The following is a 15,492-nucleotide window of genomic DNA, read 5'->3' as shown; positions in this document are numbered from 1 at the left end:
CCACTCTGATGTGTTGCAAACAGCTCAGCATTTCTTGAGCTTAGGTTCCTCAAACTGCAAACATCCACTGCAGACATGTTTGCCCTGGATCACAATGTTATCCAGGGGCACCCATATGCTACAGTCTTGACCTGTCCTGCCATCCTTAATGTGTTGTAGATAATTAAGTTGGTTACTTATTTATACTCCTTTTTCTATATTTTATTAACTTTACCACCAAACTCTATACCATTTTAGACTTTAGGGATAGAGCTGAACTTACCCATTTACCAGATTTTCACCAAACAGCTAGTTCCTTTCTCTGTAATACAGCAAGAACCAATTCTAAAGGATGAGAAAAATAGAGAGTGAAGGGAAATCAACACTTTCTTCCCCCAGCTCTCCCACTTAGCAAACTCCAATCTTGCACTCAGTTTCTTGCTATACCCATTTGCTTAGGCTGCACTAAAACTTTGAGTTTATTGAAACTTGAACTGGGGCCACAGGGACAAAATTAACCTCGTTGGCTAATTAACTACGCAGCTGAGAGTGAGTTTACTTCTTCTAAAATGCTAAAAAGAACTCAGCTTGCTTACACAGTACTTTCCAGTTACTGCTAATTACAAGACCAAATTAGATTTTGAAAGCAAAATCTAAGCATAAGATGAGCACTTCAAACTCCACCATTTATCAAACTCCTAGCTTGTATTCAGTTCTTTGTCACACTATAAAGTCTTCACATCCTTTCTTGGATGGCACGGTAGCACAGTCGTTAGCACTGCTGCTCCACAGTGTCAGGGAGCTGGGTTCAATTACCAGCTTGGGTCACTGTCTTGTGGAATTTGTATGTTCTCCCTGTGTCTGCATGGGTTTCCTCTGATTTCCTCCCACATACTGAAAGATGTGGATTGACCCAAACAGGCGCTGGACTCTGATGACTAGGGGAATTTTATAGTAAGTTCATTGCAGCATTAATGTAAGCCTTACTTGTGTCTAATAAATAAACTTTAAGTGCAGTGCCCAGAGTAGGATACAATACTCCAGTTGAAGCTTAACCAGTATTTTATAAAGGTTCTTTGTAGCATCCTTGCATTTTTGTACTCAGTGCCTATATTTATAAATCTTAGGATCCTGTACGTCTTTTAACCTCTTTCACAACCTGCCTGTCACTTTTAACTATTTGTGCACATGTACCCCCACATCCCTCTGCTCCTGCTCTCCCTTAGAATTGTACCCTTTCGTTTACCTTATCAAAATTATTACTTTGAATGTTTATGCTAAATTTCACCTGTCACATGTTCACTCATTCCACTGTTCAATCTCACAAGCTGTTTGTGAGAACTATTGACCAAAGCCTTACAACAGGAGGGAGGGAAAGGTCATAGCTTACTGATGGAGCAGGTCTGACTCCAGCAAAGGCTGGAGATAAAGTGAAAGATTGAGGATGGGAGAAGGGCACATAGTCTGGTCACAGAGTAATCAAGGAATCAGGGATTGAATAGGGAGGGAGGTGGGGGGTCGAGTATTCCTGACAGTGAAGATAAGTCATGATTGGCAGAAGGGGTGCCGAGGGTTTGTTTGAGGGTTGATTTGGTGCACTCCTGCTCCTCCTAACCTACTAGGAGTGCTCTTTAATAAAACAGAAATTTTCTGGAGCCGACTATGCACACCTCCATTTCACTGTTGGGTTTTGCGAGACCTCAAGAACAGATCCACGCATTCCTCACTGCCTACTGGTATAAATATGTTGACGTGAGTGTACATAGTGGGTTGGGGACATATTTCCTGATTCTTAATTTCTAAGCCATCTCCTGTCATGGCAATTTATATCAAGGCTAGACAGTTTCGTTGTCAATGAGGCAGGCACTGAATATCTGCATTGACATCAGATGAGTCTGCTTATGGAATGTCATGACTCACCATCTACTTCGAATTGAGACAATGAGAGTTAATTGACTCACCTAAAACTGGATGAGCCAGGATGGGTTTTATTCATTTTAAGAATAGCAGGAGGTGGCACAAAGGTCTCCCCACCCCCCACCACCCATCCTTCTACACTTCAGGGAAAAAAGTCCCCAGCCTATTGAGCTGTAAATCTTGTATTCACCTTGTAATTCAAACTTTCCAGTCTCGGTAACATCCTCGTAAATCTTTTCTGCACCCTTTCCAGTCTAAAAATGTAGGACTGAATCTTAACTGCCTTTGTGATGGCACAGTGATTAGCACTGCTGCCTCACATCACTAAGGACCTGTATTCGATTCCTGGCTTGGATCACTGTCTGTTTGCACATTCTCCCAGTGTGTGTGTGGATTTCCTCGGGTGCTCCGGTTTCCTTCCACAGCCTGAAAGATGTGCAGATTAGGTGCATTGGCCATATTAAGTTCTCCCTCAGTGTACCTGAATGCCAGAGTGTGGTGCTTAGGGGATTTTCACAGTAACTTCATTGCAGTGTTAATGTAAGCCTATTTGCGACACTAATGAATAAACTTTAGCAAACTTTAGATGGTTTCCCAAAGATCAATATCTCAAATAGAAGGGAAAGGTAGCCAAATTTATTGAAAAATCCACTGAACAAGGAAGGAATTGTGGGAGAAGCCCTTTACTTGCAGACAATGTAGAGTGAACAGTGGAAAGTAGCTGTATGGGCAGACTGCCAGCTTTTAAAACAGGAGACTGTGTGCTGCTGGCTTGGCTCTGGAGCTGGAAGATAAGATGTAGAATGACAGATTTTGAACTTTTAGAAGTTAGGTATAAACAAAGGTAATGCTAAAAACAAGCAAGTTGACCCAATCCGTGGTTTGTTACTTCACCCCATTTCTGGAGGAGAAAATTGGAAGAAGGAAGCAGAATTTATGTTACAACTTGACGTTCTGCATATCTAGTCTCGGGCTAAAAATTCCTTCATCATCTTTGAATGTGGCAATTTATGGCCTGTCTGCGTCGGTTCCATTGAAGGTGCAAACATTGTGCGCCGACCTCATTTACCTGATTGGAGCGTGTGGCTGAGCCGGTTCCTCACTGTCGGCTTCCTCTTTATTCTGGCAGCAGCCTCTTTAACCTATGCCTAATGCTCTTTCCACTCACATTGTCAGCATCTTTAAGACTTGAATAGCAGGTTAGTTGTAAAGACTTGCATTCTAATCAGTAATCTGTAAACTGTCTGTGCTGTTATATGCTCTGTCTGAGGCCAGAACTCTCCATTCACCTGACGAAGGGAGAAACCCCGAAAGCTTGTGAGTTTACTATCAAATAAATTGGTTGGACTTAAACCTGGTGTTGTCAGACTTCTTACTGTGGCAGCCTCTACGCCCAGCAGGGGCCTAAGGGTATTGTACTGAGAGCATGTGGTTTGGTCAGCGTTCTGCTCTTAGAGGTAAGCTGCCAACATCTCCCCCTCCCTTTGAAAAAGCTGCACTAAATTATATTTCTGGAATTTAAATGATCAAAAATAAATTTCTTTAAGACAGGTTTGGATAGCTTTGTGATCAATAAGGGGATCAAGGGTTGCGGGCAGGAGAGTGGGGACGAGAATCATATCAGCCATGATTGAATGATGGAGCAGGCTAGATGGGCTGAATGGTCTAATTCTGCTCCTATATATAGTAAGTAGTCTCATAATACCAGGTTAAAGTCCAACATGTTTATTTGGTAGGATGAGATTTTGGAGCTCTGCTCCTTCATCAGGCACTTACATATTAGTAGATGACCTCAGTGGCTTCAGCCACTGACCTTCTATGCATCAGATATCAAGGGTGGGATTTTCTGACTGCGCTCACCTCAAGATCAGAAAATTCCTCCCGAGGTCAACGAACCTTTGCTTGGTCCTGTCCCATCCACTACCATTCGCCTGGCGAGCGGGATGGGAAAATTCTGCCCCAAGTTACAAAGTCCAGGTGACATAGATCTTTGAATTAAAGGTAGGATTATTGCTCCTCCTAGTTACAAGAGGCGACAGTTCATAGAGAGAATCAATGTTCTTCACAATAATGTTGGCCCACATCTTGGAATCCCAGAAAAACCAGATGATGCCCACTATTTGGATGGCTCACTGTCTTTTCTTGAGAAGCAATGGGAAATTCAGCTTTCATCAGCTGAGGAGATTTGTACACTCAGCAGTAGATCCCTGTCTTACACAGAGACACCATCCTCTAGACAAGGGCAGACATGGAAGTTATGAATCGCTTGATTTTTCACAGAAGGAGGATACAGAAGACATTGCAGCAGAGGGTGACCATCCCTATGAAGACCTGCTGGACCCTGAATTGACTCTTCCAAGAGAACAATCCCTTACAGTACTGAGAAATCTAATTGAGGTGGAGGAGGTTCCAGAGAATGCTAACAAATCCCAGATCCTGATGGGCTTCATCCTAGCGTTTTAAAAAAGTGGCTGCTGAGATCATAGGTGCATTGGTTTAAATTTTCCAAACTTCCCTAGATTCAGGAAAGGTCACACCAGGGTGGAAAATAATGAGTGTGACTTCTCTATTCAAGAAAAGAAGAAAACCACAGGCCAGTTAGCTTAATATCTGTTGTAGAGTAACTACTGGAATCTATTATTAATGAGGTGATAGCAGGCACTTAGAAAAGCTCAGTGCAATCAACATGTTTTTATGAAAGGGAAATCATGTTTGACTAATCTATTATAGTTATTTGAGGAAATAATAAGCAACCTGGACAGAGGGAAACCTGTAGGTGTAGTGTAAGTAGATTTTCAGAAGACATTTGACAAGGTGCCACAAGGTTTGATGTGGCATCTTGTCAAATGTCTTCAGAAAATAAGAGCGCATTGTGTAGGGCAACATGTTAGCATGGATAGTGAATTGGTTATCTTACAGGAAGCAGAACATAGGGATAAATGGATCTTTTTGGGGTGGCATGCTGTGATGATTGGAGTACTGATGTGGATATGCCGGCGTTGGACTGGGGTAAACACAGTAAAAAGTCTGACAACACCAGAACTCTCCATTCACCTGACAAAGGGGCTAACCCGAAGGCTAGTGAGTTTACTATCAAATAAATCGGTTGTACTGAAACCTGGCGTTGTCAGACTTTTTACTATGATTGGAATACAACAGGGATTAGTGCTGGGGTCTCAACTATTTACAATTTATATCAATGACTTGGGATTTAGCGTCATATTCCATGTCAGGGTTGGCATGATGGCCAAAGTCCTGCCCTCATACCAGAATGGAGGCTGCCAGCAATCTTGCACGGCAGAAAACCACAGCTGTGGGTGGGGGGAGATCTTCTACAACTGGATCTTCCAGATTCAGTGTCATCAATGAGATTCATCTTCCAGCCAGAGTGTTCCTGGAGGTCCATCTTCCAGCCACAGATTGTTCCTGGAGGTCCATCTTCCAGCCACAGTGTTCCTGGAGGTCCATCTTCCAGCCACAGAGTGTTCCTGAAGGTCCATCTTTCAGCCTCAGAGTGTTCCTGAAGGTCCATCTTTCAGCCACAGAGTGTTCCTGGAGGTTCATCTTCCAGCCTCAGAGTGTTTCTGGAGGTCCATCTTCCAGCCAGAGTGTTCCTGGAGGTCCATCTTCCAGCCACAGAGTGTTCCTGGAGGTTCATCTTCCAGCCTCAGAGTGTTCCTGGAGGTCCATCTTCCAGCCAGAGTGTTCCTGGAGGTCCATCTTTCAGCCACAGAGTGTTCCTGAAGGTCCATCTTTCAGCCACAGAGTGTTCCTGGAGATCCATCTTCCAGCCACAGAGTCCTGAAGGTCCATCTTTCAGCCACAGAGTGTTCCTGGAGGTTCATCTTCCAGCCACAGAGTGTTCCTGGAGGTTCATCTTCCAGCCTCAGAGTGTTCCTGGAGGTCCATCTTCCAGCCACAGAGTGTTCCTGGAGGTCCATCTTCCAGCCTCAGAGTGTTCCTGGAGGTCCATCTTCCAGCCTCAGAGTGTTCCTGGAGATCCATCTTCCAGCCATAGAGTGTTCCTGGAGGTCCATCTTCCAGCCACAGAGTGTTCCTGGAGGTCCAACTTCCAGCCATAGAGTGTTCCTGGAGGTCCATCTTCCAGCCTCAGAGTGTTCCTGGAGATCCATCTTCCAGCCATAGAGTGTTCCTGGAGGTCCATCTTCCAGCCTCAGAGTGTTCCTGGAGATCCATCTTCCAGCCATAGAGTGTTCCTGGAGATCCATCTTCCAGCCATAGAGTGTTCTTGGAGGTCCATCTTCCAGCCTCAGAGTGTTCCTGGAGATCCATCTTCCAGCCATAGAGTGTTCCTGGAGGTCCATCTTCCAGCCACAGAGTGTTCCTGGAGATCCATCTTCCAGCCATAGAGTGTTCCTGGAGGTCCATCTTCCAGCCTCAGAGTGTTTCTGGAGGTCCATCTTTCAGCCTAAGAGTGTTCCTGGAGGTCCATCTTTCAATCTCAGAGTGTTCCTGGAGGTCCATCTTTCAACCTCAGAGTGTTCCTGGATGTCCATCTTTCAACCTCAGAGTGTTCCTGGAGGTCCATTTTCTTTTTCAGGAGGTCTACCTTTTTTCTTCAACAATGGGTCAATGATGTTGTCCACCTTTTCAATATGGCACCAGGAATGAGGGCAGGACTTTGGCCATCATGCCAACCCTGACATGGAACATGGCGCTAAACCCCAAGTCATTGATATAAATTGTAAATAGATGAGGCCTCAGCATTGATCCCTGTTGCACTCCAATCATCACATCTTGCCATCCCAAAAAGATCCATTTGTCTCTACTTTCTGCTTCCTGTTAGATAACCAATTCATTATCCACACTAATATGTTGCCCTACACTATGAGCTCTTAATTTCAGAAGACACTTGACAAGGTGCCACACCAAACCTTGTGGCACCTTGTCAAATGTCTTTTGAAAATCTACTTACACTACACCTACAGGTTTCCCCCTGTCCAGGTTGCTTATTATTTCCCCACATAACTATAATAGATTAGTCAAACATGATTTCCCTTTCACAAAAACATGTTGATTGCACTGAGCTTTTCTCACCTCATTAATAATAGATTCCAGCAATTTTCCTACAACAGATATTAAGCTAACTGGCCGCTGTGGCTTTCTTCTTTTCTTGAATAAAGAAATCGCATTCATTATTTTCCAAACTGATGTGACCTTTCCTGAATCTAGGGAAGTTTGGAAAATTTAAACCAATGCACCTATGATCTCAGCAGCCACTTTTTTTAAGACACTAGGATGAAGCCCATCAGGATCTGGGATTTGTTAGCATTCTCTGGGACCTCCATCTCCAATAGATTACTCAGTATTGTAAGGAATTGGGCTCTATGAAGAGTCAATTCAGGGTCCAGCAGGTCCTCATAGAGATGGTCACCCTCTGCTGCAATGCCTTCTGTATCCTTCACCTCTGGCCTTACTTTTGAAAAATTGAGAGCTTCATAACTTCCATGTCTGCCCTGGGTCTAGAGGATAGTGTCTTGGTGCAAGACAGGGGTCTACTGCTGAGTGTATAAACCTCCTCAGCTTCTAAAAAAAGATTGAAGATTGTTACATGAAAGACAGTGAACCATCCAAATGGTGGGCATCATCTGGTTTTTCTAAGATTCCAAGAAGTAGCCCAACATTGTTGCTCAATAGGGAATTAGAACGAATTAATGATCTGTCACCCCTTGTAGCTTGGAGGAGCAACAATCATACCTTTAATTCAAAGTTCTATGCCATCTGAAGTTTGTAACTTGGGGTGGAATTTTTCCCATCACACCCGCCACAGAAATTGTAGCGGATGAGACAGGACCAAGCAAAGGTCTGTTGACCTCAGGTGGAATTTTCTGATCTTGGGGTGAGCGCAGCCAGAAAATCCCGCCCTTGATGTCTGATACATAAAAGGTCAGTGGCTGAAGCCATTGAAATCATCTACTAATATGGTAGTGGCTGCTCTAGTATCAATTTAAAAATACTGAAACTTTGACCTTGGACAGTAACCTACCAGTAGTCTGGATTAAGATTATCCACTTAGGAACTCTGTAAGGTTATCATGTTCTGGTCTTTTAATTGCTTGGAAGGAATGTGTTTCACAAATACTTGCTAGTCTGCAACTTCAATTAAAATTACTAGATTTAAGGAAACGCTTGTAATGTCCAGTTTTACCAAACTAGCAGCATTCTGTACCCACATGCTGGACAGTCTTGGCAACTGTTCTACATTTACGTGCCATGGCACAAGCATCTCAAAATGGCTGCCAGCATGGCATTGTCTGCTTGGTTTGATAGGCTTTCTTATAGACGAGGCTGCTGCCCATAGCCCTACTCAATCTATGAAGTCAGATGAAGCCTGGTCTTGCCACAAATTATAGCCCGATTAAATGCTTGAAGCTCGGCCTGCTTCGGATACTAGAACATTTTGTTCAATGTAAGATCATCTTTGGCCTGCAACTAATCATGGGTTAGCTTTCCTTCAGAACCCCATATCCACAAGAGATAACTAGGTGATACAGGTCAGTTAGGAATAACTCAGTTGATTCCTGAGTTCTTTGCGAGCTTTGCTTAAACCATTCTCGTTCATTTATTTAATTTGCCTAAAATAGGTGTCAAAGGCTTTAATAATGGAGTAAAAATTCACAATAGGCTCCTGCATACCATATTTTAGGAGAACATCACTGCTATTGGACCTACTGCATAAAGAAACTAACTTGAAGCTTTTTCTCCTTCTCTTAAAGACCAGATTCTGCTTGTTACTGGACCTTGTTACTGCTGGCCTCCCTGTAGGCCTTCAAAGAGTGTGTGTATGCCTGAGACAGAGATGAACATGTGTGTCTGAGACAGAGGTGAGCATGCGTGCACCTGAGACAGAGGTGCACATGTGTGCCTGAGACAGAGGTGAGTGAGTGTGTGTGTCTGAGAAAGAGCTGAGCCCATGTGTGTCTGAGACAGAGGTGAGTGAGTGTGTGTGCCTGAGAAAGAAATGAGCATGTGTGTCTGAGACAGAGGTGAGTGTGTGTGTGTCTGAGACAGAGGTGAGCATTGTATCTGAGACGGAGGTAAGTGTGTGTGTCTGCAAAAGAGATGAGTGTGTGTATCTGACACAGAGATGATCATGCATTCGTCTGAGACAGAGGTGAACGACTATGTCTGAGACAGTGGTGAGCTTGTGTGTGTGTCTGAAACAGGGGTGAGCATGTATGTGCATGTGTGTGTCTGAGACAGAGGTGAGCATGTGTGTGCATATGTATGTCTGAGGAAGAGGTGAATGTGTGTATCTGAGACAGAGATGAACATGTGTGAATTTCTTACAAAAACAAAATTAGGTTTTGTATGTTTTAGCTATTGTGTGAAAAATAACCAATTTTTTGTGGTTCAGTTCTTCAACATGATAAGAATGTTTCTCAAGGATTCCATCAGTATTCTTGGGAAGTCAGGAGCGTTCCATGGCTGGAAAGGTTTGGGAAACCCTGAACAATGTCATACCTTAGCATATCCCTTTATACTATAGATACCAAATTAGAATTACACAAAAGCACCTAGTGAAACAGACAAGCACAATAAAAACTAAGTAGCCACAGAGGAACAACGGAAGTCTCGTGGCACAGTTTGTAGCATCCCTGAGCCAGAGTTCCAGTTTCAAGTCCCACCCTAGGACTTACTGTCCAAGGAGGATATGTTCATAACATGTCCAACAGACTTGAGTGTCAACCTTCAAAATCCTCCCAACACATGCCAGTGGCAGGTGGTAAGAATCGGAGATACTTCTGGTGAGCCATGCTTGATGCAGAGTCACTCCCCTCAAGGTATAAGCTTCTGAAGATAAGTTAGCACCTTTTCCAGGAAAAACCCTCACTATGGGAAGGGACGAAAGTCTGCTTTGTGCACCACTAGATGTGGGAAGAGGAAAATAATGACAACAACAGAGGAACAGTGAACAATGTGAACGGAGATCGGGATAGAAAATCGAATGTGTCCTGGTGACCTCCTCAGGGTCCGAATTCCTGATACATGTTTCCGGTAGGCGAAGTTGCTGGCCAGGAATGTGAACTTGTAAATTACCCCTTTAGTAGTGTTATGGTTTTGGTGATGTAGATCAGGACTTCCTGTTGCTATAGCAGTTTCCCTTGGCAAAATCCTATGATAAAATAACAGATTTGAGAGTGCCTTTGTCAGTCTCTGTTCTACAAAAAAAGTATCTACTCACTATCAATGTTACAATTTCTAAATTCCATTCGCTCGGGCGAGGCCAGAAATTCCCGCCCAAGGTCAACAGAAATTTCCATTGTCGGACCCTCGCCCGCTTTGATGCCGGGGAGGATGAGATGGTAGAGTTCCGGCGAATAACTCTAAAATTTGAAGTGATTCTCTCACGGCTGGAATACTTCCTGCTAGTTTTGTAATCTTCCAAACGCTGTCTGAATATCCGAAATCCTGAATATCTTTTAGTGTCCAACCTTGCAGCTGAAGATGAATTATGTACAGGTATTATTCATTGTTCTATAGTGCAAAGTTATCCATTGTTATAAGCACCTGAGTGTCTTCCGTACAGTTATTAAATTTTGGTGCAGGTTATGCAATGAATATTTTTGTATGACTTACAAAATAAAATTCAGAATATTGCTTTGTCAACCATTCCTTATTTCCTATCAGCCTAATAAGAGAGAAAAAAAAGAGTATGTGATCTAGAACATTGCAATGGGAATTACTGTAGAAGACACTATACTCAGTCCTATACATGCCCCAACATTTGAGGAATTAATAGTATCATATATCCACAAAAATATAAATCAATGAATTAAACTTTGGATTAAAGAAACCAGTTTCAAGAAAGCAAAAGAAGGGAGTTTGTCCTTTACATTTGCTCTGCTGCAATAGTCATGTTTTTGCATTCAGCAGCTTTGCTTATTCTGACTGGCAGCCAAATTAAAAAAATAAAGGGGAGATTGGCATTGTCTGAATAAAGGAAACGGGAAGAAGCAGAAATTAGATCAGAAAACAAAGAGATATGAGCTGCAATAAAATGAAAACATCCCAAATATTGCAAGAACCAGATTAAGAAAAACATCAGAATGATGAAAGATGGTGTTGAATTGCATGTATGTCAATGTTTGTCATGTAACCAATAAAGGTGGTGAGTTGCAGGCACAAATTGCTACATAGGATTATGATTATGATGCGGTTGTAATAACAAAGACTTGGCTCAAACAAGGTCAGGAATAGGTTCTTAACATTTCTGGATACGTGTAGTATTTCAGGAATAATAAACAATAGACAAAAAGGGCATGGAAATATTGATTAATGGATAATGTTACAGTTCTAAATAGAAAAGGTTTCTTAGATGGTTCTAGGATAGCATCTATTTGGTTTGAGTTCACAACAGAGGAAAATATTTACATAACTTCAAACTGAGAAGATAGATGAGCAAATTTGTCGGTACTTTTTAAAGGCACGTAATATTAGGAGACTTTAATTACCCTGAGATAGATTTCGATTTGATTTGATTTATTATGGTCACATGTATTAGCATACAGTGAAAAGTATTGTTTCTTGTACGCTATACAGACAGAACATACCGTTCATAGAGAAGGAAACGAGAGAGTATTACAGTCATAGCTAGGATATAGAGAAATATCAACTTAATGCAAGGTAGGCCCATTCAAAAATCTGATGGCAGCAGGGAAGAAGCTGTTTTTGAGTCGGTTGATACATGACCTCAGACTTTTGTATCTTATTCCCTATGGAAGAAAGTGGAAGAGAGAATGTCGAGGGTACGTGGGGCTCTTAATTATGCTGGCTGCTTTTACAAGGCAGCGGGAAGTGTAGACAGAGTCAATGGATGAGAGGCTGGTTTGTGTGATGGATTGGGCTACATTCACAACCTTCTGTAGTTTCTTGCAGTCTTGTGCAGAGCAAGAGCCATACCAAGCTGAGATACAACCAGAAAGAATGCTTTCTATGGTGCATCCATATAAGTTGGTGAGAGTCGTAGCTGACATGCTAAATTTCCTTAGTCTTCTGAGAAACTAGAGGCATTGGTGGGCTTTCTTAACTATCATGTCAACATGGGGAGACCAGGACAGGTTGTTGGTGATCTGGACATCTTAAAACTTGAAGCTCTTGACCCTTTCTAATAGATTTTTAGGTTGGGACAACCGTAGGGCTAAAGGCAAGAAAGGAGAGGAATTACAGGTACCTGAATTGGAAAATTTTCCCAATCAATATGTTTCCAGTACAGCAAGGAAGGAAGCAGTTTTGGATCTGTTCTGGGGAACTTCATCAGGGGCAAACTCCAAAAGCTTGCAAGTTTACTATCAAATAAATTGGTTGGACTTAAACCTGGTGTTATCAGACTTCTTACTGTGTTTACGCCAGTCCAACGCCAGCAAATCCATATCTTGGGAACTATAAAAGACAGAGTGTGTTTGGAGTGTATGTAATAAGCTTCAGCTAAAGTACATTTTGATTTTGCAATTTATTTTAAGCTGTGTTGTTTAGGAGTCTCCCTGATGTAATCTTGATACTTACAAGCCTCTGCGATTACTTCAAATGCTTTAGGAAAGTTTAATGCCTTAATTGGCGTATGCAAACCTCCTGTAAGCTGATGTGAACTATCTCTCTGACAGGTATTACAGGATACAGTGCAGGTTGAAAATCTGGAGTCATATTCCATCACCACTGAGACATCACATTTTCAGCTTGGCTTCTTAAAATCACTGAAGTTCTTTTGAGGTTTCGACACTGGTGCAGAGAACTTGAGAAAAGAGTCAGGCTACATGTAAAATGTACAACTAATATGTCCAAACCCTCCCCTTCAACCCTTACCTCCTTGTTTACAAAACAACAACAGAATTGTTATGTTAAAGTAAAAAAACTGATCATTATGCTAAAGTGAGAACATATATTTTATTGCAGGAAATTAGGAAAAGATAATTAAACAAAATGTCATACTGCAGTTGCTAAAGTTAAATGGTTAGTTAAATGTTAATGTGGTATCAAAGTTTCGTATTTATAACATTATTTTTATTAATAAATGTTTCCCATTAAACTTTGCAAGATTCCACAAATACTTTATTGAAACATCAAAACACAACATTTAAATATGAGAATTATAAACGAATAACATAATTGAAGTGAGAAGTTCACTAATGATAAACACACAGTGGTTTAGATTATCCACGACCCAAAATGTGGACTCTCTTTTGCTCAGCCTCATGCAATAAGGTCTCCAAAGTTTTGACCTCTATTTTATTTTCAGTTTCCATATTGAAATTAAAACATATGAATACTTTTAAGTATGCCACACATAAAGTTAGGTAATAATATAATGCAGATTTAAATTGTAGTTTCACAGATTTAGAACAAATAATAAATATCTTTACTTACACATATTAAATAATGATTTAATTAAATTAAAAATTATGCTTTAAATGAGTTAATAACAATAGGATTAACTGCTTAAATAAACTAACAATAAAATATTTTTAAAAACTTCAACATGTCTTAGTAATAGCAGGGCAGCCTTTGATCTCCATGCCTCTTACCTTTAAAATTACTGTTTCAAAGCATGATGTCAATGGGTGTTACAAATCTGACCCCATCATAAGGGGCTGTAGCTATTTTCCTCCTGAACCTCACTGGAGCCTCGGAGACTGTCTCACTGCTAGCTGAAGGCAGCTACTCTAATCAGGAATTTGATCAGGATTTTTGAATGCAGGCACATTTGCAATGAATCCTCCTATTTCTGGTGGGCTATGGCTTTCCGCCATGATGCCATTGATTCTAGATGTTTCCCCACCACTGAAGTCAAACTGGCTGGCCTGTAGTTGCTGGGCTTATCTTTACACCCTTTCTAGAAGAATTCTCCAGTCCACTGGCACCATCCCTGGATCTAAGAAAATCTATGGCCAGTGGCTCTTCAATTTCCACTCTCACTATCCTTAGAATCCTTGAATACATTTTATCTGGCCTTATCAAGTTTAAGTACAAACATCCCATCCAATACCACCTTCTTATCAATTTTAAACCCTTCTAGTGTCTGATTTACCTCCTCCTTCATCATGATCTGTCTGGTTAGCATATTCTTCCTTGGCAAAGACAGATGCAAAGTATTAATTTAATTCCTCAGCTTTGCCCTCTGCCTCCATGGATAGATCACATTTTTATCCCAAACCAGTCCTACTCCTCCTTTTCCCACCCATTTACGATTTATATGTCTGTAGAAGCCTACAGGGTTCCCCTTAATATTGACCGCCAGTCCCCTTTCACACTCTCGCTTCGCTTCTCTTATTTGCTTTATTCATGTCCCCTCCGAACATTCTATATTCGGCCTGGTTGTAAATTGTATTTTTTACCCTACATCTGTCATAAGCACACTTTTTCTTCTTTATTTTAATTTTTATCTGTTTTGTCATCTGGGGAGCTCTGGGTTTGTTTGCCCTTGACTGTGCCCGAATTATTGCTTCTTTGAAGGTAGCCCATTGTTCTGCTAGCATTTTTCCTGCCAATCTTTGACTCCAATGTATTTGGCCCAGATTTCCATTCTTATCCCTTTGAAATTGGCTTTCCTTCAGTGAATTACTCTGCCTCGGGATAGTTATTTGTCCTTTTCCATGTCTAAACTTTATGATCCAATAATCACTGTCCCCTAAATGTTTTCCTACTGCAGCTTGATCCACTGCAATCATTGGTGAACATCCCCAGATGAACCATCACAGTCAAAAGTTTTCAGAACTAAATACTGGTTGGAGAATGGGATGCACTCAAGGACTCCTGTGCTATCTGTCTATTTCTCTTTGACTACCTGATGGTCACCCTTTTTCCCTGCATATTCTTAAGCTATGGAATGACCACATCTACTAATGTGCTATCCATGAACTTCTCAACCTCTTGGATAAACCACAGTGACACCAGCTACTACTCAAATTCTGAACCCTGGATCTGAAGCTGTTGCAGCTGATGATACTTCCTGCACAAGTGTTTATCTAAGACTTGGGAAGCATCCTGGAGTTCCCACATGGCACAGGATGTGCATTCTAGAGGTTGGAGAACCCCTACCATTTTTCTATTAATTAATTAACCTTATTACTGCTAATAAATCATGCCAATACTAACAAACCTTACTATTAATAAACCTTATTAATACTGAGGAACCTACTAATATTTAACACACGTTACTTGTAATAAACCTTATAAATAAAGGATAAAACTCACCATCTACTCCCTCATTACTTATTATTATTTAATATTCTTATTGTTTTTAATTTGCCACACTCAGCAATGCTCTTAACTTAGGACCTTGATTTTTGTATCTGAATGCAGCTCTGGACCCACAGACTGTGTAATAGCCCCGAACACTTGCTGGATTTGTGGCCCCGACCTCTCACTCTTTCTCTCTGGATTTATGGCCTCAAACTCTCACTCTCTAATGCTAGATTTGCAGCCTCGAACTCTTGCTCTCTTGCCAGATTTATGGCCCCAAACACTTGCTCCCTCTTATCGAATTTATCACCCTGCACTCTCGCTCGCTTGTTTGCCAGATTTAGGCCCCCAACTCTCACTCTCTTTTGCCACTTTGATATATGGACTTTCATAAGGC

Source organism: Carcharhinus amblyrhynchos, chromosome 6 (assembly GCF_965287045.1).
Source record: "Carcharhinus amblyrhynchos chromosome 6, sCarAmb.v2.hapA, whole genome shotgun sequence".
In the NCBI taxonomy this organism is placed as follows: Eukaryota; Metazoa; Chordata; class Chondrichthyes; order Carcharhiniformes; family Carcharhinidae; genus Carcharhinus; species Carcharhinus amblyrhynchos.
Note: the sequence above shows the minus strand (reverse complement) of the source record.